Below are 23,461 nucleotides of genomic sequence, written 5' to 3'. Positions count from 1 at the left end.
TTGGTGGTGTTTTCTTGTGATCCCACTCAGGAACATAATTTTTAAAGCCTCATTCACATGTCAGTGTTTCACGGACGTGTGCGGTACGTTTTCTCCACGAACAGCACACGTCCCCATTCATTTTAATGTGTGTATTCAGATATCAGTTTTTTAGCACGGTCTGTGGGTCAGTATTTTTAGCATGGATGCATGCTCTATTTTGTCCGTGTTCACGGATCCATCACGTCCATTATAGTCTATAGGTCCGTGAAAAACACGGATGCCATCCGTGTTACATCCGTGTTTCATGGATCATTAAGAAGAGATGCTTTGAAAATTATTTTTCAGATGGTCAGTGTCAGTGAAACACGGATGCAACACGGACAGCAAAAAGCGGAAACACGGTCCCAACATGGATCCTTTACGGACAGCTTCACGGATGCATCACTTCACGGATTTGAGCACAGACACGGACATGTGAATAAGGCTTAACCCTGAGCGGTCCCTGCAAGCGGTATGGTGTTCTATCTTCCATTCACTGGGTAGCTGCTGGCAGATTGAGTGAACAGGGTCAGGGATGAGGATGTCAAAACCAAATCAGTAATTTAGGATCTACAACAGAGACAAGGCAGATCAAAACCAAGAGAGGCAAACAGCAACCAAAGACAGGAGAGTAGTCAGGATAAAGGTCCAAGGTCATACAGAGAAGCAAATACAAGGGAGAAGGCAAAGAGTAGTTAGGTAAACTGGCCCGTTCAAAAACACACAGATAGTGACAAAATTCACATCGCAAACTGGCATACCCCATTAAAAGTTCACTAACTGGCATTCAACAATAAACCTACATTTTACACTGGTCTATGATATCACCATTCACTGCCAGAGATGGCACCTAATTTTTGACGAGGCTCACATCTTGTCATAAATTAGGTGTACCATTTTGAGTTATATATACTACATATACATTAGCGTTTAATATTTGTTAACCACTTAAGGACCACAGGTTTATACCCCCCTAAAGACCAGGCCCTTTTTTACAAATCGGCACTCCACAACTTTAGCGGTTTATTGCTCGGTCATGCAACTTACCACCCAAATGAATTTTACCTCCTTTTCTTCTCACTAATAGAGCTTTCATTTGGTGGTATTTCATTGCTGCTGACATTTTAACTTTTTTTGTTATTAATCGAAATTTAACGATTTTTTTGCAAAAAAATGACATTTTTCCCTTTCAGTTGCAAAATTTTGCAAAAAAAAACGACATCCATATATAAATTTTTCTCTAAATTTATTGTTCTACATGTCTTTGATAAAAAAAAAATGTTTGGGTAAAAAAAAAATGGTTTGGGTAAAAGTTATAGCGTTTACAAACTATGGTACAAAAATGTGAATTTCCGCTTTTTGAAGCAGCTCTGACTTTCTGAGCACCTGTCATGTTTCCTGAGGTTCTACAATGCCCAGACAGTACAAACACCCCACAAATGACCCCATTTCGGAAAGCACACACCCTAAGGTATTCGCTGATGGGCATAGTGAGTTCATATTCCACTAACTTGTGACAAAAAATAAAAACTTCCATGAACTCACTATGCCCATCAGCGAATACCTTGGGGTGTCTTCTTTCCAAAATGGGGTCACGTGTGGGGTAGTTATACTGCCCTGGCATTCTAGGGGCCCAAATGTGTGGTAAGGAGTTTGAAATGAAATTCTGTAAAAAATGACCAGTGAAATCCAAAAGGTGCTCTTTGGAATGTGGGCCCCTTTGCCCACCTAGGCTGCAAAAAAGTGTCACACATGTGGTATCTCCGTACTCAGGAGAAGTTGGGGAATGTGTTTTGGGGTGTCATTTTACATATACCCATGCTGGGTGAGATAAATATCTTGGTCAAATGCCAACTTTGTATAAAAAAATGGGAAAAGTTGTCTTTTGCCAAGATATTTCTCTCACCCAGCATGGGTATATGTAAAATGACACCCCAAAACACATTCCCCAACTTCTCCTGAGTACGGAGATACCAGATGTGTGACACTTTTTTGCAGCCTAGGTGGGCAAAGGGGCCCATATTCCAAAGAGCACCTTTCGGATTTCACTGGTCATTTTTTACACATTTTGATTTCAAACTTCTTAACACACATTTGGGCCCCTAGAATAACAGGGCACTATAACTACCCCACAAGTGACCCCATTTTGGAAAGAAGACATCCCCAGGTATTTCGTGATGGGCATAGTGAGTTCATGGAAGTTTTTATTTTTTGTCACAAGTTAGTGGAATATGAGACTTTGTAAGGAAAAAATAAAAAATAAAAAAATCATCATTTTCCGCTAACTTGTGACAAAAAATATAAAATTCTAGGAACTCGCCATGCCCCTCACGGAATACCTTGGGGTGTCTTCTTTCCAAAATGGGGTCACTTGTGGGGTAGTTATACTGCCCTGGCATTTTCCAGGGGCCCTAATGTGTGGTAAGTAGGTAAATGACCTGTGAAATCCTAAAGGTGCTCTTTGGAATGTGGGCCCCTTTTCCCACCTAGGCTGCAAAAAAGTGTCACACATGTGGTATCGCCGTATTCAGGAGAAGTTGGGCAATGTGTTTTGGGGTGTCTTTTTACATATACTCATGCTGGGTGAGAGAAATATCTCAGCAAAAGACAACTTTACCCATTTTTTTATACAAAGTTGGCATTTGACCAAGATATTTATCTCACCCAGCATGGGTATATGTAAAATGACACCCCAAAACACATTGCCCAACTTCTCCTGAGTACGGCGATACCAGATGTGTGACACTTTTTTGCAGCCTAGATGCGCAAAGGGGCCCACATTCCTTTTATGAGGGCATTTTTAGACATTTGGATCCCAGACTTCTTCTCACGCTTTAGGGCCCCTAGAATGCCAGGGCAGTATAAATACCCCACATGTGACCCCATTTTGGAAAGAAGACACCCCAAGGTATATAATGAGGGGCATGGCGAGTTCATAGAAATTTCTTTTTTTTGGCACAAGTTAGCGGAAATTGATTTTTTTTATTTTTTTCTCACAAAGTCTCCCTTTCCGCTAGCTTGGGACAAAAATTTCAATCGTTCATGGACTCAATATGCCCCTCACGGAATACCTTGGGGTGTCTTCTTTCCGAAATGGGGTCACATGTGGGGTATTTATACTGCCCTGGCATTCTAGGGGCCCTAAAGCGTGAGAAGAAGTCTGGAATATAAATCTCTAAAAAATTTTACGCATTTGGATTCCGTGAGGGGTATGGTGAGTTCATGTGAGATTTTATTTTTTGACACAAGTTAGTGGAATATGAGACTTTGTAAGAAAAAAAAAAAAATTCCGCTAACTTGGGCCAAAAAAATGTCTGAATGGAGCCTTACAGGGGGGTGATCAATGACAGGGGGGTGATCAATGACAGGGGGGTGATCAGGGAGTCTATATGGGGTGATCATCCCCCTGTCATTGATCACCCCCCTATAAGGCTCCATTCAGATGTCCGTATGTGTTTTGCGGATCCGATCCATGTATCCGTGGATCCGTAAAAATCATACGGACATCTGAATGCAGCCTGACAGGGGGGGTGATCAATGACAGGGGGGGTGATCAATGACAGGGGGGGTGATCAATGACAGGGGGGGTGATCAGGGAGTCTATATGGGGTGATCACCCCCCCTGGAAGGCTCCAGGGAGACGCCTGTATGTGTTTTGCGGATCCGATCCATCTATCAGTGGATCCGTAAAAATCATGCGGACGTCTGAATGGAGCTTTACAGGGGGGTGATCAATGACAGGGGGGTAATCAATGACAGGGGGATGATCAGGGAGTCTATATGGGGTGATCACCACAGTCATTGATCACGCCCCTGTAAGGCTCCATTCAGACGTCCGTATGCGTTTTGCGGATCCGATCCATCTATCAGTAGATCCGTAAAAATCATGCGGACATCTGAATGGAGCTTTACAGGGGGGTGATCAATGACAGGGGGGTAATCAATGACAGGGGGATGATCAGGGAGTCTATATGGGGTGATCACCACAGTCATTGATCACGCCCCTGTAAGGCTCCATTCAGACGTCCGTATGCGTTTTGCGGATCCGATCCATCTATCAGTGGATCCGTCCTGGGGATAAATAGATGATAGAGATCTCTGTACTGACCCCTGATATATTTATATATAGTTATTAGATCTCCCCTCTTTCAGGGTACTGTAGTTGCCCTATTCCAGTTATTACTTTAGTTGCCCTCCTCTGGACCCTCTCCAGCTCTGCTATGTCTGCCTTCTTTGATGCAGATGTTCTCTGTCCTCATCTTCTCCTTTCAGACCACACCGCCATGATGATTTCTTTCAGTCATCTCTTCTCTCTGCAGGGTTTGACAGACATACATCTTAGTTTCCTAGTTTTCCATCATCCTCCCACCTAATCAACACCCCTCTAATACTGCGCCTGCTGTGCTCCACATACTAGTTACACACAGATAGTTCCCCTTCAATAATTATTGGCACACAGTGTCCTAAAAAATAACTGCGCCCAGAAAACAGTGTCCCTGACACTAATAGTGTAAACATAATGTTCCCCAAAAATAATTGTGCCAAGCACCGTGCCAGGGTGCCCACCAAAGTAACAGTGCTCCCCAAAATCCCACCAATAGAAATAATTATCTACCAGATAACACGTAGTAGTAATAGTGCCCCTACAGTAATAATGTCCCCACTGTTTCCCAGAAGTAATAATGCTCCTATAGTGCTCATACTAGTATTCAAGTTCCTCATATTCCCTTAACTGTAATAAAGCCCACCATAATGCCCCCAGTAGTAATAATTCTCCTTATAACTCTTTGTGTAACCGTAGAAAAATATCCCCTTATAATGTGCGCCAGTACATAAAAGTGCCCTGTTGTGTGACAGTATAAAAAATACCTCCTCTTAGTGCCCCCTGTAGAGCCAATGTCCCCATAGTACCCTCATAATGTCTGCTAATGCCCCCTACTGTGTGCCCAAAAAACTTAGTGCCACCAGTTCAGCCAAAGTCCCCATAGTGCCCTATAATTAGCGCCAGTATAAAATACTGCTATGTCGTGCACCAAAAGTGTACCTCTCCTTGCCCCTATGGTGACTGACAATGTGCCAGTATAAAATGTAACCATAATGTGCGCCAGTATAATGACCCCAATAGTGCTTCTTTTCCCCCATTCTCCATAGAGTCCCCAATGTGTGCCAGTGTAGGATATAGGGTCCCCATAGTGCTCCTCCCCTTCCATAGTGCCCCCCATGTCTGCGAGTATATAGGATAGGGCCCCCTATAGTGTTCTCTCCCCAATATAGTGTCCCCCATGTGTGCCAGTATATAAGATAGAGCCCCCATATTGCTCCTTCCCCTCCATAGTGCCCCCCATGGGTGCCAGTATATAAGATAGGGCCCCCCATAGTGCTCCTCCCCCTCCATAATTCCCCCCCATGTGTGCCGGTAAATAAGATAGGGCCCCCCATAGTGCTCCTCCCCCTCCATAGTGCCCCTATCTGTGCCAGTATATAAAATAGGGCCCCAATAGTACTCCCCTCTCCATGGTGCCTCCCATGTGTGTCAGTATTTAAAATAGGGCCCCCATAGTGCTCCTCCTCATCCATAGTGCCCCCCATTTGTGCCAGTACACTGTGTCAGAAGATGCCCCCATGAGTGGCAGATAGGGCCCCTAGCAAAGTGTAAATAAAAAAATAAAATAAACACATATACTTATTACTTACCTCCTTGCTGCTTTCAGCAATGCAATGCAGGCCTCTTCCGGCCTGTGTCCCGCGCTGTACGGCTCAGACAGCGAGATGATGTCATTGCGCCGCCTGCGCCGGCCTCTGATAGGCTATAGTCACTAGGCCTGCAACCTATGAGAGGACTGTGGAAGGGAGACACCTCTCCCGTGCCCCGCCGCAGCATCCATCTGTACCGCCGTCCTAAGGACAGTGATACAGATGAATAGAGATGAGCGCTTCGACAATGGAAGCGCTCATCTTCCCCTGCCGCCGGTAAGAAGGGGCCCCCTCCTGCTCTGGGCCCCTGTGCAACCGAACCAACTGCACATGCGGTATGTCCGCCCCTGTGTGGGGGCCTGGACCACTTTGAGGGTTGAGACCAGTATGTATCTACATAAATACACAGCTTTTATGTGTTTTATGTATTTTTATCCGTTTTAATACCCTTTGTTATTTTTTGTATAGTGATTTGGAAGTGCTGCCTATTTATACATCTATACTTTGTTGTACGGATTTTATGCATGTTGATGTGTACTGCTTGTGAACCTAAGCTGTGCCCACTGCTTCTGTGTACACATTGAAATTAACGAAAAAATATGTTAAATGTGGAAGAGATATGAATGTCCAGATATTTCTGAAGTAAATGACCTTTAATGGCCGCTGTAAAAATATTATATATTTTAATTGATGTTAAAAGTTCAAGAAATTCCCAATTAAAGCAATTGCATCCATTGAAATGGATTCCATAATTTCTTTTCTGTAGCAGGAAAATTAAAATAACAGCCATACAATACATGTAAGTGAGATGAAAGCTCACCTCTGCATGCTGCCATGGATTTCACTGAAGTTAGACATTATCTTTTTATCCCATTCATAACTGTCAATGGCATGAGATATAAAAAACAATATAAAAGCTTTGTGCTCACCATATGTCCATTTAATGGAACACACAAAGCACTGCTGATGGCATTCTGTAGTGAGAAGCTTTCTCATAGGAAATCAATTCCAGGATGAGACTATAATACCTACGCAAGAAAGTATGGTTACATTAGAGTAATAGCCACCATGCTGGGTGTCCATCTCCTTGAGACCTCTGACAAATGTAATATGAAGTGCTGAGCGAAGCGGAGCTTCTAAAGTAGAATTCGTTCCAAATTTTAGGAAAACTTAGATTCGCCATGAAGCCAAATTAGAGATGAGCGAATCAAATGCAATGAAGTGGAATTCGATCCAAATTTCAGGATAAATTTGATTCATGGGATAACCCCTTTAAGGGCCACTCAACTTAACTTGTAATAGAAGCCATAACAACAGTACAAATGTAATGTCACAAAACACAAAATTTAATTTGCAGTTTACAGCCACTTCACACGTGAGGAGGGTTCCCTCTATTTCACTTGACTTATCCTCTAAGAACCCTGTTGGGTTCTCACCGTCCCGCTTGACCATGGTTACATTAAAGGTGTAGTCAAATACTATTAGGCTCCAAAAACACCCAGCATGGGTCCATCTCCTTGAGACCTCTGCCAAATGTAATATGAAGTGTTGAGCGAAGCATCTGAAGTGGAATTCAGTCAAAATTTTAGGAAAATTTAGATTCCTTAATTAATACCACATATACTTTCAAATGCAACCAGCTCCTTTCACTAGTGACAGGAAAAAAGTGCTATTTATCATCAATCTTCTGACAGATGAAGCTCTTGCATTGGCCTCCCCTTATTTGGAAAAGAACTGTGACCTCCTCAATGATTTTGATGACCCTAATCGTTGTGCCATAGCTGAGACCAAATCTTCGACAAGGACGTCGCTCAGTTGCTGAATACACATCGGAATTTCGTCGTTGGGTAGCTGACACCACATAGAATCTAGCAGCCCAAAGGAGTCAATTTCGATGAGGGTTATCAGAGCTAGTAAAGAATGAGCTTTCCAGAGTTGAGGCTCCTGATAATTTGGAGGATTTTATTCAACTGTGGATCCGAATTGATCAGAGACTTACTGAACTTAGAAAATAGAGACTTCACATATTTGCAAGCAGACCCACCTACTCCTTTAATCACTCAGCATTAAACACACAACAAAAAAACTGAATCCTTACCAGAACCTATGCAGATTGATATAATCCGAAAACCTCTTAGTGCAGTGAAGAAAGAGAGGCGCCATACAGAAAATCTGTGCCTCTGTTGTGGGGGCTCAGGACATTATGCCATTAACTGTCCCAACAAATTTCAAAGGTCTATAGCTTGCACTAGTGCTAAGGCAGATAGCAATTTTGAACTTTCAGAACTGCTGGATTCAGTTATGCAGACATCTCATCTATAACACAAAACAAAAACAAAATGTATTCATCATCTTCTAATTTTGTCATTCCGATACAGGTCATAGTTGGGAACCATAAAATGCAATGCTCTGCCATGTTAGATTCTGGGGCAGGGGGAAATTTCATGGACTTACAATTTGCCCTTGATAATAACATTGCGGGTAGAACAAAATCCGTGCCAATTGATATGGAAACTATTGATGGATCACCTTTATCATCTAGACATGTAACTCTCAGACAATTGAGCTTTAAATCTGCATAGAACCTGATCATCATGAAACTATTAGTTTTCATTTGATTTCTTCTCCCAAGTTTCCAGTTATTTTAGGAATTCTGTGGTTTGCTATCCATAATCCTATCAACTGGGAATCAAGGTCTGTTACATTTCCTTCTGAATACTGCAAGGACAATTGTCATTCCTGAGTTGCTGGAAAGACTCTGCTCTGCTAATATTTTTACCAAACTAGATTTAAGAGGGGCCTATAATTTCATACGCATTCATCCAGGGGATGAGTGGAAGACCGTCTTTAGAACTAGATACGGACATTTTTAATATCTGGTTATGCCATTCAGCCTCGCTAACACTCCTGCAACATTCCAACATTTTGTTAATGATGTGTTTCGAGACTTCTTAGACCAATTTGTTGTTGTGTACCTTGATGACATCCTTATATTTTCAGACACCTTGGAGGAACATCGCAGACATGTTCAGTTAGTCTTGGAACGTCTACTGGAGAATAATCTTTATATCAAACTAGAAAAATGTGAATTCGAACAAACAAGAATCCAATTTCTTGGATATATCATCTCCCCAGAAGGTCTGAGTATGGATCCTAATAAAATCAAAGCTGTAATAGATTGGCCACTCAAAGAAATCTTAAAGATGTTCAGCGATTTATAGGGTTTGCAAATTTCTACAGGAGATTCAAAAAAGACTTTTCTAAAATCATCTTGCCAATCACTTTACTTACAAAGAAAAAACAAGTATTTTTATGGTCTTCAGAGGCACAAGTTGATTTTGACCAGCTAAAGACTCTCTTTACCACTGCGCCCATACTGGTCCATCCAAATCCTGAATTGCCTTTTGTTGTTGAAGTAGACGCCTCTGACTCCGCTGTGGGAGCGGTCCTGTCTCAACGAGTTGGAGACAAGATGCAACTCAATCTATGTGCTTTTCTTTCTCATACCATGTCATCGGCAGAAAGAAATCACGACATAGGAAACAAAGAACTATTGGCCATTAAAGTTGCTTTTTCTGAATGGATACATCTTCTGGAAGGAACTAATCATCCAGTGACTGTCCTTACTGACGACAAAAATTTTGAGTTTATCCGTACAGCTAAGAGATGGACCTTGTTTTTCTTTAGATTTAATTTCATCAATTCTTATCGGCCAGGTTCTAGAAATCTAAAACAGAGTTTACTATTTTATCTTCCAAAAATTTTGTAGGAATACTGGACTTCAAAGAACTTTTAACCATATTCTGAGAGGGATACCAGAATGACTCTTTTCTCAACCATCCTTCTAAAGATGTGGAACTCTCTTTTAAAAAGGGGTTTTGGAAGCAGGAACACAGAATATATGTCCCTGATGGTGATGAGCGGCAGCAGCAATATTCAAATTCGTGATATTTCGCGAATATTTGGGTGAATATTCGCCATATATTCGCAAATTCGAGAATTCGTTATCTCCAGTCATTATTTTCTTGATTGCGGAAATCGGCAATTGAAAAATTTGCATAACAAAAATTTGTATTACGAAAATTTGCAATCAACACTACTCCTAAAGTCAAAGATATTGCAGCCTTCTCATTGGCCCACAAGTTAGAAGCAGGGAGGGATCACGTGTACTGATTTAAAAAAATTATTCTATATATTCGCAAATTCTCGAAGTGCTGATATTCACGCTAAAAATTTGCAATTCGAATATTCGTGATCAACACTAGTCCCTGAATCTGCTCGACTTGAAGTCCTCCAACTGGTCCATGATTCTAAACTTGCAGGGCATCTTGGAGTCATGAAAAAATACGACCTATTGCTCCATTTTTTTTGGTGGCCTAATTGTAAGAACGATGTTAGAAAATATGTTTCCTCCTGTTTAACATGTGCACAAAACAAGACACCATGATCTCCTCCTCTAGGTCTTCTTCAACCACCTCCAGTTCCATCTAGGCCTTGGGGATCAATTTCCATGGATTTTATTGTGGATCTTCCTCCGTTTGATTGGAGTCGGGAAGGAATTTTTTATTCCCCTAAAGTGGGGAAAATTGGCTTCTACCTTTTTTTTCCTACCTTTTTTATTTTCCTTCCTCTGGATCAACTTGCAGGATGACAGGCCGAACTGGATGGACAAATGTCTTTTCTCGGCCTTATGTACTATGTTACTATGTCTAAAGAAATGACTACCATCCTTGTTGTTGTGGACTGACTCACAAAGATGGCCCATTTCATTCCAATTAGAGGAATTCCTACTGCAGAACAAACTGCTGAATTAATGATTAAGGAGATATTTAGGTTGTATGGAATTCCTGACAATGTAATTTCAGATAGAGGTGTTCAATTCACATCAAGATTTTGGAAGAACTTCTGTAGAGCTTTAGGAGTTACAGTTAATTTGTCTTCTGCTTTTAATCCTCAATCCAATGGCCAGATGGAAAGAACAAACCAAACTCTTGAACAATACCTCCGCTGTTTTATTTTCTACCTTCAAGATGATTGGGTGGACTATTTACCAACAGCAGAATTTACCTACAACAACTCCAAACATAGTGCTACATCCCTAAGTCCATATTTTGCTAACTCTGGCTTACATCCAGTATTTATTCCTATCCTCCCTCTTAGTACACCTATTCCTGCTGTTACTGAGACTAAGGGTCCATTCACACATCCTCAAAACACGGACACCACCAATGTGTGTTCCGCATTTTGCAGACCCCACATCGCCGGCACTCTCATAGAAAATGCCTTTTCTTATCCGCAATTGCTGACAAGAATAGGACATGTTCTATTTTTTTGCGGAACGGAAGTGCGGATTCGCAAATGCGGATATGGACAGAACATTCCAGCCCCATTGAAAATGAATGGGTCCGCACCTGTTCCGCAAAATTGCGGAACTGATGTGGACCCATTTTGCGGACGTGTAAATTGACCCTAAAGAAATTGCAAGAAACCCAGGTGAAACTAACAGAGATGCTACAAGAAGCCCAAGAAGACTATAAGAAAGCAGCTGATAAACATCGCAAAGTTCCTCCTACCTTTAAAGTTGGTGATAAGGTTTGACTATCTACTAGAAATCTGAAAACACATCTTCCATCTCCAAAAGTGGGTCAAAAATTCATAGGACCTTTCCAGATTTCTGCACAAGTTAACCAAGTTACCTTCCATCTCAAACTTCCCAACAGATTGAAAATACACCCTGTGTTCCACGTGTCATTGCTCCAGCCATTCAACAAAAACCCTTTTCCAGGGAGAAGTCAGCCGCTTCCTGCACCAGTAAAAGTCCAAGGGGAGGAAGAATACATTGTTGAGAAAATTTTAGATTCTAGAATTTTCAGAGGTCAAGTGCAATATCTGGTGCAATGGAAGGGTTATGGACCAGAAGAGAATTCACGGGAACTAGAAAACAATGTTCACTCCACTAGGCTTACAAGGGTGTTTCATCACAGGCATCCAGAGAAACCAGCTCCTAAGATGTTCAGAGGCCATTCTGAAAGGAGGGGACTACTATCAGGACTTGAACCCAAGGACTCCTGTGTTACAGGTGGCAGCTCTTCCAACTGCGCTATTCAACTTTCTGCACAGCTCCTGTGCTGAACTGAAGCCTAGTTCCCTGTGCCTCTTGTTCTATTCTCGCCTCCCTGGTTTGCTTCACCTTGTTCCCTGATTGGACAACCTATTTAAACCCAGCCTTGCACTTCCTGCTTTGTGAGATTATTGTGCTCTCAGCCTGTAATCAAGCTGCTCTCTCCTGCGCTGCTGTTTAGCCTGATGCTCATCCTGTGTATTGACCACTGGCTTCCTCCTGACTACAGTATTCGCCTTATTGCCCACTCCTCTAATCCTGACGCTCATCCTGACTACGGTATTAGCCTACTCCTCTAATACTGATGCTCATCCTGTGCATTGAACACTGCCTTCCTCCTGATTATGTTATCGGCCGTGCGATTACCCCAAGTAGTGGCAATAAAAGACTCCGAACCAGACCCGGACCGTTACACTTTGTATCAGCTCTCTAGGACGTACCATTTCTGAGATATTCCCAAAATATGACCTGCATTAGCCAATGCAAGCCTGCAAGTCTTTATCTTCATATCCCAACTGCCATGCACACAGTCACATGTCCCTTATCAGCCAATAGAAGCTTGCAGGCCCTTAGTCTGAACATACACACAAATTTACTCAAGGTTTCCATAACAACCCAGCCATTTTTCTTCACTGCTGTAGGTTAGCTTTAGGCTAGGGCTACACGACGACAATAAGTCGCACGACACATAGGGCACAACTACACTGCTACATGCATCCATCTTTGATGGATATTTTGCAACTATCATGTCGCAGTGCGACACCATAGCCTATCATTATAAAAATTGTTGCGCGACAATGGTACGACAAAATGTCTCTCGACACATGTCGTCATGTAGCCCTAGCCTTAAAGGGGCAGGATGCTGTGGAGGTCACTGTTAAGGGGGCAGGGGCTACTATTAAAAGGGCAGATGCTGTGAAGGTCACTGTTAAGTGGGCAGCGGCTACTAATTAAGGGGCAGCTGCTGTGGAGGTCACTGTTAAATGGGCAGGGGCCATTATTAAAAAGGCAGCTGCTGTGGTGCTAACTGTTAAAGGGGCAGGCCCTGTAGAGGTCACTGTTAAAGGGGCATTCACTGTTACTATTAAGGGGGCAGGCTGCTATTGAGGTCACTGTTAAGAGGGCAGGGGCCACTATTTAAGGGGCATCTGCTGTGGAGGTCACTGTTAAAGGGGTGGGCACTGTGGAGGTTACTGTTGAAGGGGCGTTCACTGGATGTTACTGTTAAGAGGACAGGCCGCAATGGAGGTCACTATTAAAGGGGCAGGCACTGTGGAGGTTACTGTTAAGGGGGCAGGGGCCACTATTTAAGGGGCAGCTGCTGTGGAGGTTACTGTTAAGTCAGCAGGGTACTGTGAGGTCACTGTTAAGTGAACGGGGTACTGTGGCAGTCACTGTCAAAGGGACGGGTGCTGTGGAGGTGTCTGTTAAGGGGGCAGGGAACAGTGGAGGTCACAGATAAGGGGACAGTCCCCTATGGAGGTCAGTGTTAATGGGCGGGGTGCTGCATAGTTCACTGTTAAGGGGGAGAGGCCCCTGAGGAGGTCATTGTCAAAGGAGTGGAGCACTATGAAACTCACAGTTAAAGGGCGGGCTGCTGTGAAGGTCAAAGTTAAGGGGATGGGCTGCTGTGGAGGTCCCATTTTAAGGAGGCGGGGCACTGTGGGGGGTCAGTGTTAAGGGTGGGGGGCTGTGAAGTTTACTGTTAAGGGGGCAGGGTACTGTAGAGGTCACTGTTATGGGGGATACTGTCGATATTATATGCGTGCACAGCCTATTGCATTAGGGTGTGCACCCTAAAGCACAAACACGCGCCGCCCGCGTGTGTATGTATGTACGTATGTATATATATATATACACTGCTCAAAAAAATAAAGAGAACACTTAAACAACACAATGTAACTCCAAGTCAATCACACTTCTGTGAAATCAAACTGTCCACTTAGGAAGCAACACTGAGTGACAATCAATTTCACATGCTGTTGTGCAAATGGAATAGACAACAGGTGGAAATTATAGGCAATTAGCAAGACACCCCCAATAAAGGAATGGTTCTGCAGGTGGTGATCACAGACCACTTTTCAGTTCCTATGCTTCCTGGCTGATGTTTTGGTCACTTTTGAATGCTGGCGGTGCTTTGACTCTAGTGGTAGCATGAGATGGAGTTTACAACCCACACAAGTGGCTCAGGTAGTGCAGCTTATCCAGGATGGCACATCAATGCGAGCTGTGGCAAGAAGGTTTGCTGTGTCTGTCAGTGTAGTGTCCAGAGCATGGAGGTGCTACTAGGAGACAGGCCAGTACATCAGGAGACGTGGAGGAGGCCGTAGGAGGGCAACAACCCAGCAGCAGGACCGCTACCTCCGCCTTTGTGCAAGGAGGAACAGGAGGAGCACTGCCAGAGCCCTGCAAAATGACCTCCAGCAGGCCACAAATGTGCATGTGTCTGCTCAAACGGTCAGAAACAGACTCCATGAGGGTGATAAGAGGGCCCGACGTCCACAGGTGGGGGTTGTGCTTACAGCCCAACACCGTGCAGGACGTTTGGCATTTGCCAGAGAACACCAAGATTGGCAAATTTGCCACTGGCGCCCTGTGCTCTTCACAGATGAAAGCAGGTTCACACTGAGCACATGTGACAGACGTGACAGAGTCTTGAGACGCCGTGGAGAACGTTCTGCTGCCTGCAACATCCTCCAGCATGACCGGTTTGGCATTGGGTCAGTAATGGTGTGGGGTGGCATTTCTTTGGAGGGCCGCACAGCCCTCCATGTGCTCGCCAGAGGTAGCCTGACTGCCATTAGGTACCAAGATGAGATCCTCAGATCCCTTGTGAGACCATATGCTGGTGCGGTTGGCCCTGGGTTCCTCCTAATGCAAGACAATGCTAGACCTCATGTGGCTGGAGTGTATCAGCAGTTCCTGCAAGATGAAGGCATTGCTGCTATGGACTGGCCCGCCCGTTCCCCAGACCTGAATCCAATTGAGCACATCTGGGACATCATGTCTCGCTCTATCCACCAACGTCACGTTGCACCACAGACTGTTCAGGAGTTGGCAGATGCTTTAGTCCAGGTCTGTGAGGAGATCCCTCAGGAGAACGTCCGCCACCTCATCAGGAGCATGCACAGGCGTTGTAGGGAGGTCATACAGGCACGTGGAGGCCACACACACTGCTGAGCCTCATTTTGACTTGTTTTAAGGACATTACATCAAAGTTGGATCAGCCTGTAGTGTGTTTTTCCACTTTAATTTTGAGTGTGACTCCAAATCCAGACCTCCATGGGTTGAAAAATTTGATTTCCATTTTTTTATTTTTGTGTGATTTTGTTGTCAGCACATTCAACTATGTAAAGAACAAAATATTTCATAAGAATATTTAATAATTCAGATCTAGGATGTGTTATTTTTGTGTTCCCTTTATTTTTTTGAGCAGTGTATATATATATATATATATATATATTTTTTTTTTTTCTACACCTACACACACACACATATATATATATATATATATATATATATATACAGTTGCAAGAAAAAGTATGTGAACCCTTTGGAATGATATGGATTTCTGCACAAATTGGTCATAAAATGTGATCTGATCTTCATCTAAGTCACAACAATAGACAATCACAGTCTGCTTAAACTAATAACACACAAAGAGTTAAAGAGGACCTTTCACCAGAATAAAACATCTAAACTAACTATACAGACATGTAGAGCGGCGCCCAGGGATCCCCCTGCACTTACTGTTATACCTGGGCGCCGCTCCGTTCTCCCATTATAGCCTCCGGTATCTTCATAGTTAGGCTCCACCCAGGGGAACCTGTCTCTTAGCCTGAGAGTTTTTCTTTTCTCTCAGGCTAAGGGCTGAGCGCTGCGATTGGCCAGCGCTACAGCATAGGAGAAAGAGACGCCGACAGGTTCCCCTGGGTGGAGCCTAACTATGAAGATACCGGAGGCTATATCGGGAGAACGGAGCGGCGCCCAGGTATAACAGTAAGTGCAGGGGGATCCCTGGGCGCCGCTCTACATGTCTGTATAGTTAGTTTAGATGTTTTATTCTTCTGAAAGGTCCTCTTTAAATGTTACCATGTTTTATTGAACACACCATGTAAACATTCACAGTGCAGGTGGAAAAAGTATGTGAACCCTTGGATTTAATAACTGGTTTGTTGTGCCTTTTCATAGGTAAATGCATTGATATCCAATTCATTCTAGTCAAGATGGATGTTCATTACCTTTAAGAGCCATGCTCGACTATAGTTGCAATTTTGTATGTCTTGAGTAGTCCGAAGTAAGGTGACACAAAGGTTTCTGCTTTTTAGTGTTATTCTTCTCATGAATGTACCAGTCTGAGAAGAATCCTTCTTGTCTACTTTTAAATTTATGACGGGAGATAAAGATAAGCTCTATGCAGCTGGTGATAATTACCTATACAATTAGGCATTTATTAATGAAGCAAAATATATAATATGTATGTATTCATTTAATGAGCCTTAGTTAGTCCTTAGCATAAGACAATCAGTAGGACATATATATATATATATATATATATATATATATATATATTTGTTTATATTATATTGTTGTATGTTACGAAGACAACATGTATCCAGTATATTGTATATATTTCTCATTAGGAGAATATCTGTCTCTAAAAGAGTGTCTGTGAAGATGTGTGTTTTGTAACAATTATTCACATCTTTGGTATGACAGGAGGTACTGATATCTCTGTGAGAAAACAAGGCCATTCATACTATTATGAGTCCATAAATCAACAGTGTGAGAAACATTCAGAGAGACGCCTAGAGGTCTGTCTCTAATTGCTAGAAGTGTCAGAATTAATCCCTATGGTTTGAATTAAAGCTTTTAAGGTCAAATGTATATTCAGACTTACATAAGTTAACCCTTTATACTATGATGCAAATAGCTCACACAGCAGTGCCACCTATGTATCAGTAGGTGACATTACAACAGTAGCAAAAGTGCATTCTGGGTAAGGTTATGATGTCACATTTTTTTATCAATTATCACGCACATCCGACAATGATTGGAAAGTTCCAAACTAGGAAGGTGTGTCTAACTGATAAGTTTGTGATCATAAGCCATACACAGAAGGTAGAAGAAAAGAGGAGAAAAAAAAGGGAGAGAGAGAGAAGAAGAGAAGTTGAGCTCTCTAGAGGGGTCTATCAAGATGAAAGCCATGGATAGATGCGCTATGATGGACCACCCAGCTTTCCTAGGAGCAGAAGTGAGATTCCTACTAGGACTTGGTAAGAGACACAAAAAATGATATTTCATTTTATTAAGACTAATTTGATAGTGTGGGTGAAATTATACCATCTAGATTGGCGAATAAATAAATAATTAAATTAATTGATCATCTCCATATTGAGATGTAGTCTTAGGATATTGTGAGGCTTCATTCTACCTGCAGAAGAATCTAGACTCATAATCTAGCAAATCATTAAATAATTGCTTATATATATATATATATATATATTGTGGGGATCCGCTCTGGTAGGCAGTGGTAGCGAGTGCAGTATAGAGGCAACACAGACCGGTCTTGGTGTAAAACACAATGCTTTGTTTATTCACACGGTGCATATTTGTGAAAGACGGTGCAGTTCATAGGGAGGGTGGTCACACACCACAGCAAAATAATAGTTCAAACACAGCAAGTCCCTGCTGCAGGCTGCTTGAGGCCTGATTCAGTCACATAAAGCAAAGTCTATTTAAAGCCAGGAGTAATGTCACCTTTTCTCCTTGGGGAAGTAAGTCCATGGGTCCGGCTCCTAGCCACAGGACATGGATCCCTCCTGGATTCAGCTGCGGGTCCCTGCACACTCCTTTACAGGCCTCAGCACGCAGCCCAGCTCACCTCCACTCCTCACTCTCACAGCCAGAGAACACAGAAGCTCCACACTGAGAACCACACCCTTGTTGCTGGTCAGGTTTTAACCCTTCCCTGCAAAACCTGGCCTGGACCGTGGGGAGACAGGCACCCGCCCGCATATCTGCCTGCTCCCAATAAGAGCCGGCCCGGATCCGTTGTTAACAGCGTAACCGCTGCAAAATGCACTTTTCCGGCTCTTACTCCAGCGGGGCCAGGACCCCCGCTGGCACGTACCTCCCGTTTACGACCACCCCAGGTACTCTCCTACAATATATATATATATATTGATAGAACATTCTCCGCCAAGCTAAGTGATGGATTCCCACAGGAAAGAAAGCAAACATGAGATGCACCACCAACACCACCACCTGCGTCACCAAGCATCTCAACCATGTCACACGGCAGCGTTCAGCTCTCCATCTCACAAACCTTTGAGAGAAAACGTAAATTCCCACCTAGCCACCCTCGATCCCTGGCCCTGAATGTCAGCATTTCTAAACTACTGGCCTATGAAATGCTGTCATTTAGGCTGGTGGACACAGACAGCTTCAAACAGCTCATGTCGCTTGCTGTCCCACAGTATGTTGTTCCCAGCCGGCACTACTTCTCCAAGAGAGCCGTGCCTTCCCTGCACAACCAAGTATCCAATAAAATCAAGTGTGCACTGCGCAACGCCATCTGTGGCAAGGTCCACCTAACCACAGATACGTGGACCAGTAAGCACGGCCAGGGACGCTATATCTCCCTAACTGCACACTGGGTAAATGTAGTGGCGGCTGGGCCCCAGGCGGAGAGCTGTTTGGCGCACGTCCTTCCGCCGCCAAGGATCGCAGGGCAACATTCTTTGCCTCCTGTCTCCTCCTCCTCCTACTCTGCTTCCTCCTCCTCTTCTTCCACCTGCTCATCCAGTCAGCCACACACCTTTACCACCAACTTCAGCACGGCCCGGGGTAAACGTCAGCAGGCCGTTCTGAAACTCATATGTTTGGGGGACAGGCCCCACACCGCACAGGAGTTGTGGCGGGGTATAGAACAACAGACCGAAGAGTGGTTGCTGCCGGTGAGCCTCAAGCCTGGCCTGGTGGTGTGCGATAATGGGCGAAATCTCGTTGCAGCTCTGGGACTAGCCGGTTTGACGCACATCCCTTGCCTGGCGCATGTGCTGAATTTGGTGGTGCAGAAGTTCATTCACAACTACCCCGACATGTCAGAGCTGCTGCATAAAGTGCGGGCCGTCTGTTCGCGCTTCCGGCGTTCACACCCTGCCGCTGCTCGCCTGTCTGCGCTACAGCGTAACTTCGGCCTTCCCGCTCACCGCCTCATATGCGACGTGCCCACCAGGTGGAACTCCACCTTGCACATGCTGGACAGACTGTGTGAGCAGCAGCAGGCCATAGTGGAGTTTCAGCTGCAGCACGCACGGGTCAGTCGCACTGCGGAACAGCACCACTTCACCACCAATGACTGGGCCTCCATGCGAGACCTGTGTGCCCTGTTGCGCTGTTTCGAGTACTCCACCAACATGGCCAGTGGCGATGACACCGTTATCAGCGTTACAATACCACTTCTATGTCTCCTTGAGAAAACACTTAGGGCGATGATGGAAGAGGAGGTGGCCCAGGAGGAAGAGGAGGAAGAGGGGTCATTTTTAGCACTTTCAGGCCAGTCTCTTCGAAGTGACTCAGAGGGAGGTTTTTTGCAACAGCAGAGGCCAGGTACAAATGTGGCCAGACAGGGCCCACTACTGGAGGACGAGGAGGACGAGGATGAGGAGGAGGTGGAGGTGAAGGAGGATGAGGATGAAGCAGGTTCTCAGCGGGCTGGCACCCAACGCAGCTCGGGCCCATCACTGGTGCGTGGCTGGGGGGAAACACAGGACGATGACGATACGCCTCCCACAGAGGACAGCTTGTCCTTACCTCTGAGCAGCCTGGCACACATGAGCGACTACATGCTGCAGTGCCTGCGCAACGACAGCAGAGTTGCCCACATTTTAACGTGTGCGGACTACTGGGTTGCCACCCTGCTGGATCCACGGTACAAAGACAATGTGCCCACCTTACTTCCTACACTGGAGCGTGATAGGAAGATGCGCGAGTACAAGCGCACGTTGGTAGACGCGCTACTGAGAGCATTCCCAAATGTCACAGGGGAACCAGTGGAAGCCCAAGGCGAAGGCAGAGGAGGAGCAAGAGGTCGCGAATGCAGCTGTGTCACGGCCAGCTCCTCTGAGGGCAGGGTTAGCATGGCAGAGATGTGGAAAAGTTTTGTCACCACGCCACAGCTAACTGCACCACCACCTGATACGGAACGTGTTAGCAGGAGGCAACATTTCACTAACATGGTGGAACAGTACCTGTGCACACCACTCCACGTACTGACTGATGGTTCGGCCCCATTCAACTTCTGGGTCTCCAAATTGTCCACGTGGCCAGAGCTAGCCTTTTATGCCTTGGAGGTGCTGGCCTGCCCGGCGGCCAGCATTTTGTCTGAACGTGTATTCAGCACGGCAGGGGGCGTCATTACAGACAAACGCAGCCGCCTGTCTACAGCCAACAAGCTGACGTTCATAAAAATGAACCAGGCATGGATCCCACAGGACCTGTCCATCCCTTGTGCAGATTAGACATTAACTACCTCCCCTTAACAATATATTATTGTACTCCAGGGCACTTCCTAATTCAATCCTATTTTTATTTTCATTTTACCATTATATTGCTGGGCAAACCAAAGTTGAATGAACCTCTCCTCTGTCTGGGTGCCGGGGCCTAAATATGTGACAGTGGCCTGTTCCAGTGGTGGGTGACGTGAAGCCTGATTCTCTGCTATGACATGAAGACTGATTCTGTGCTTACATGAAGCCAGATTCTCTGTTACGGGACCTCTCTCCTCTGCCTGGATGCCTGGGCCTAAATATGTGACAGTGGCCTGTTCCAGTGGTGGGTGACGTGAAGCCTGATTCTCTGCTATGACATGAAGACTGATTCTGTGCTGACATGAAGCCAGATTCTCTGTTACGGGACCTCTCTCCTCTGCCTGGGTGCCTGGGCCTAAATATGTGAGAGTGGCCTGTTCCAGTGGTGGGTGACGTGAAGCCTGATTCTCTGCTGACATGAAGCCAGATTCTCTGCTATGGCATGAAGAGACTGATTCTCTGCTGACGTGAAGCCAGATTCTCTGCTATGGGACCTCTGTCCAATTGATATTGGTTAATTTTTATTTTTTTTATTTTTATTTTAATTCATTTCCCTATCCACATTTGTTTGCAGGGGATTTACCTACATGTTGCTGCCTTTTGCAGCCCTCTAGCTCTTTCCTGGGCTGTTTTACAGCCTTTTTAGTGCCGAAAAGTTCGGGTCCCCATTGACTTCAATGGGGTTTGGGTTCGGGACGAAGTTCGGGTCGGGTTCGGATCCCGAACCCGAACATTTCCGGGAAGCTCGGCCGAACTTCTCGAACCCGAACATCAAGGTGTTTGCTCAACTCTAATCATGAGGTTTTCTCTAAACGGAAGTAATGTATATAACGTATGTTCATATTTTGATATCCTAACCTAATAGCTTGGTTATAATGTGACAAGTTATTTCTACTCACATGTATTGTTAAGCTTGTAATGCTTTATAGTAACGCTATATATATTCATTTGCATGTATCATTGTGTTTATTTACTTATGTATGTTTATAATCTTGTAACCAATAAATCTGCATATTTTTAAAATACCTGCGTATTATAGTATAATGCAGAACTACATGTTTATCATTAACGTCATCTCACGTCAAAAAAACTTATTTATCTGAGGAAATAGTCGGACTCAGATGTGAATTGTATCAATTAGGTTGTCTACAGTCGTGGCCAAAAGTTTTGAGAATGACAAAAATATTAGTTTTCACAAAGTTTGCTGCTAAACTGCTTTTAGATCTTTGTTTCAGTTGTTTCTGTGATGTAGTGAAATATAATTACACACACTTCATACGTTTCAAAGGCTTTTATCGACAATTACATGACATTTATGCAAAGAGTCAGTATTTGCAGTGTTGGCCCTTCTTTTTCAGGACCTCTGCAATTCGACTGGGCATGCTCTCAATCAACTTCTGGGCCAATTCCTGACTGATAGCAACCCATTCTTTCATAATCACTTCTTGGAGTTTGTCAGAATTAGTGGGTTTTTGTTTGTCCACCCGCCTCTTGAGGATTGACCACACGTTCTCAATGGGATTAAGATCTGGGGAGTTCCCAGGCCATGGACCCAAAATGTCAATGTTTTGGTCCCCGAGCCACTTAGTTATCACTTTTGCCTTATGGCACGGTGCTCCATCGTGCTGGAAAATGCATTGTTCTTCACCAAACTGTTGTTGGATTGTTGGAAGAAGTTGCTGTTGGAGGGTGTTTTGGTACCATTCTTTATTCATGGCTGTGTTTTTGGGCAAAATTGTGAGTGAGCCCACTCCCTTGGATGAGAAGCAACCCCACACATGTATGGTCTCAGGATGCTTTACTGTTGGCATGACACAGGACTGATGGTAGCGCTCACCTTTTCTTCTCCGGCCAAGCCTATTTTCAGATGCCCCAAACAATCGGAAAGAGGCTTCATTGGAGAATATGACTTTGCCCCAGTCCTCAGCAGTCCATTCACCCTACTTTCTGCAGAAGATCAATCTGTCCCTGATGTTTTTTTTGGAGAGAAGTGGCTTTTTTGCTGGCCTTCTTGACACCAGGCCATCTTCCAAAAGTCTTCGCCTCACTGTGCGTGCAGATGCGCTCACACCTGCCTGCTGCCATTCCTGAGCAAGCTCTGCACTGGTGGCACTCCGATCCCGCAGCTGAATCCTCTTTAGGAGATGATCCTGGCGCTTGCTGGACTTTCTTGGACGCCCTGAAGCCTTAACAAGAATTGAACCTCTTTCCTTGAAGTTCTTGATGATCCTATAAATTGTTGATTGAGGTGCAATCTTAGTAGCCACAATATCCTTGCCTGTGAAGCCATTTTTATGCAACGCAATGATGGCTGCACGCGTTTCTTTGCAGGTCACCATGGTTAACAATGGAAGAACAATGATTTCAAGCATCACCCTCCTTTTAACATGTCAAGTCATTTTAACCCAATCAGCCTGACATAATGATCTCCAGCCTTGTGCTCGTCAACATTCTCACCTGAGTTAACAAGACGATTACTGAAATGATCTCAGCAGGTCCTTTAATGACAGAAATGAAATGCAGTGGAAAGGTTTTTTGGGATTAAGTTAATTTTCATGGCAAAGAAGGACTATGCAATTCATCTGATCACTCTTCATAACATTCTGGACTATATGCAAATTGCTATTATAAAAATTTAAGCAGCAGCTTTTCCAATTTCCAATATTTATGTAATTCTTAAAACTTTTGGCCACGACTGTACAATTCACCTAAGTCATGATTTTAAAAATTTATGGCAAATTTTATCAATTTAATTTTTTTATGGTTAATTTTTTTTTATTACCATAATTAATAATTCTTAATTGAATTATTACCCCCGACAGGTTGAACCTCCTTTGGCAGCAATAACTTCAACCAAACGTTTCCTGTAGTTGCAGATCAGACGTGCACAACGGTCAGGAGTAATTATTGACCATTCCTCTTTACAGAACTGTCTCAGTTCAGCAATATTCTTGGGATATCTGGTGTGAATCGCTTTCTTGAGGTGATGCCACAGCATCTCAATCGGGTTGAGGTCAGGACTCTGACTGGG

This window comes from Bufo bufo, chromosome 2 (assembly GCF_905171765.1).
Source record: "Bufo bufo chromosome 2, aBufBuf1.1, whole genome shotgun sequence".
In the NCBI taxonomy this organism is placed as follows: Eukaryota; Metazoa; Chordata; class Amphibia; order Anura; family Bufonidae; genus Bufo; species Bufo bufo.
This window is presented reverse-complemented; position numbering follows the sequence as displayed.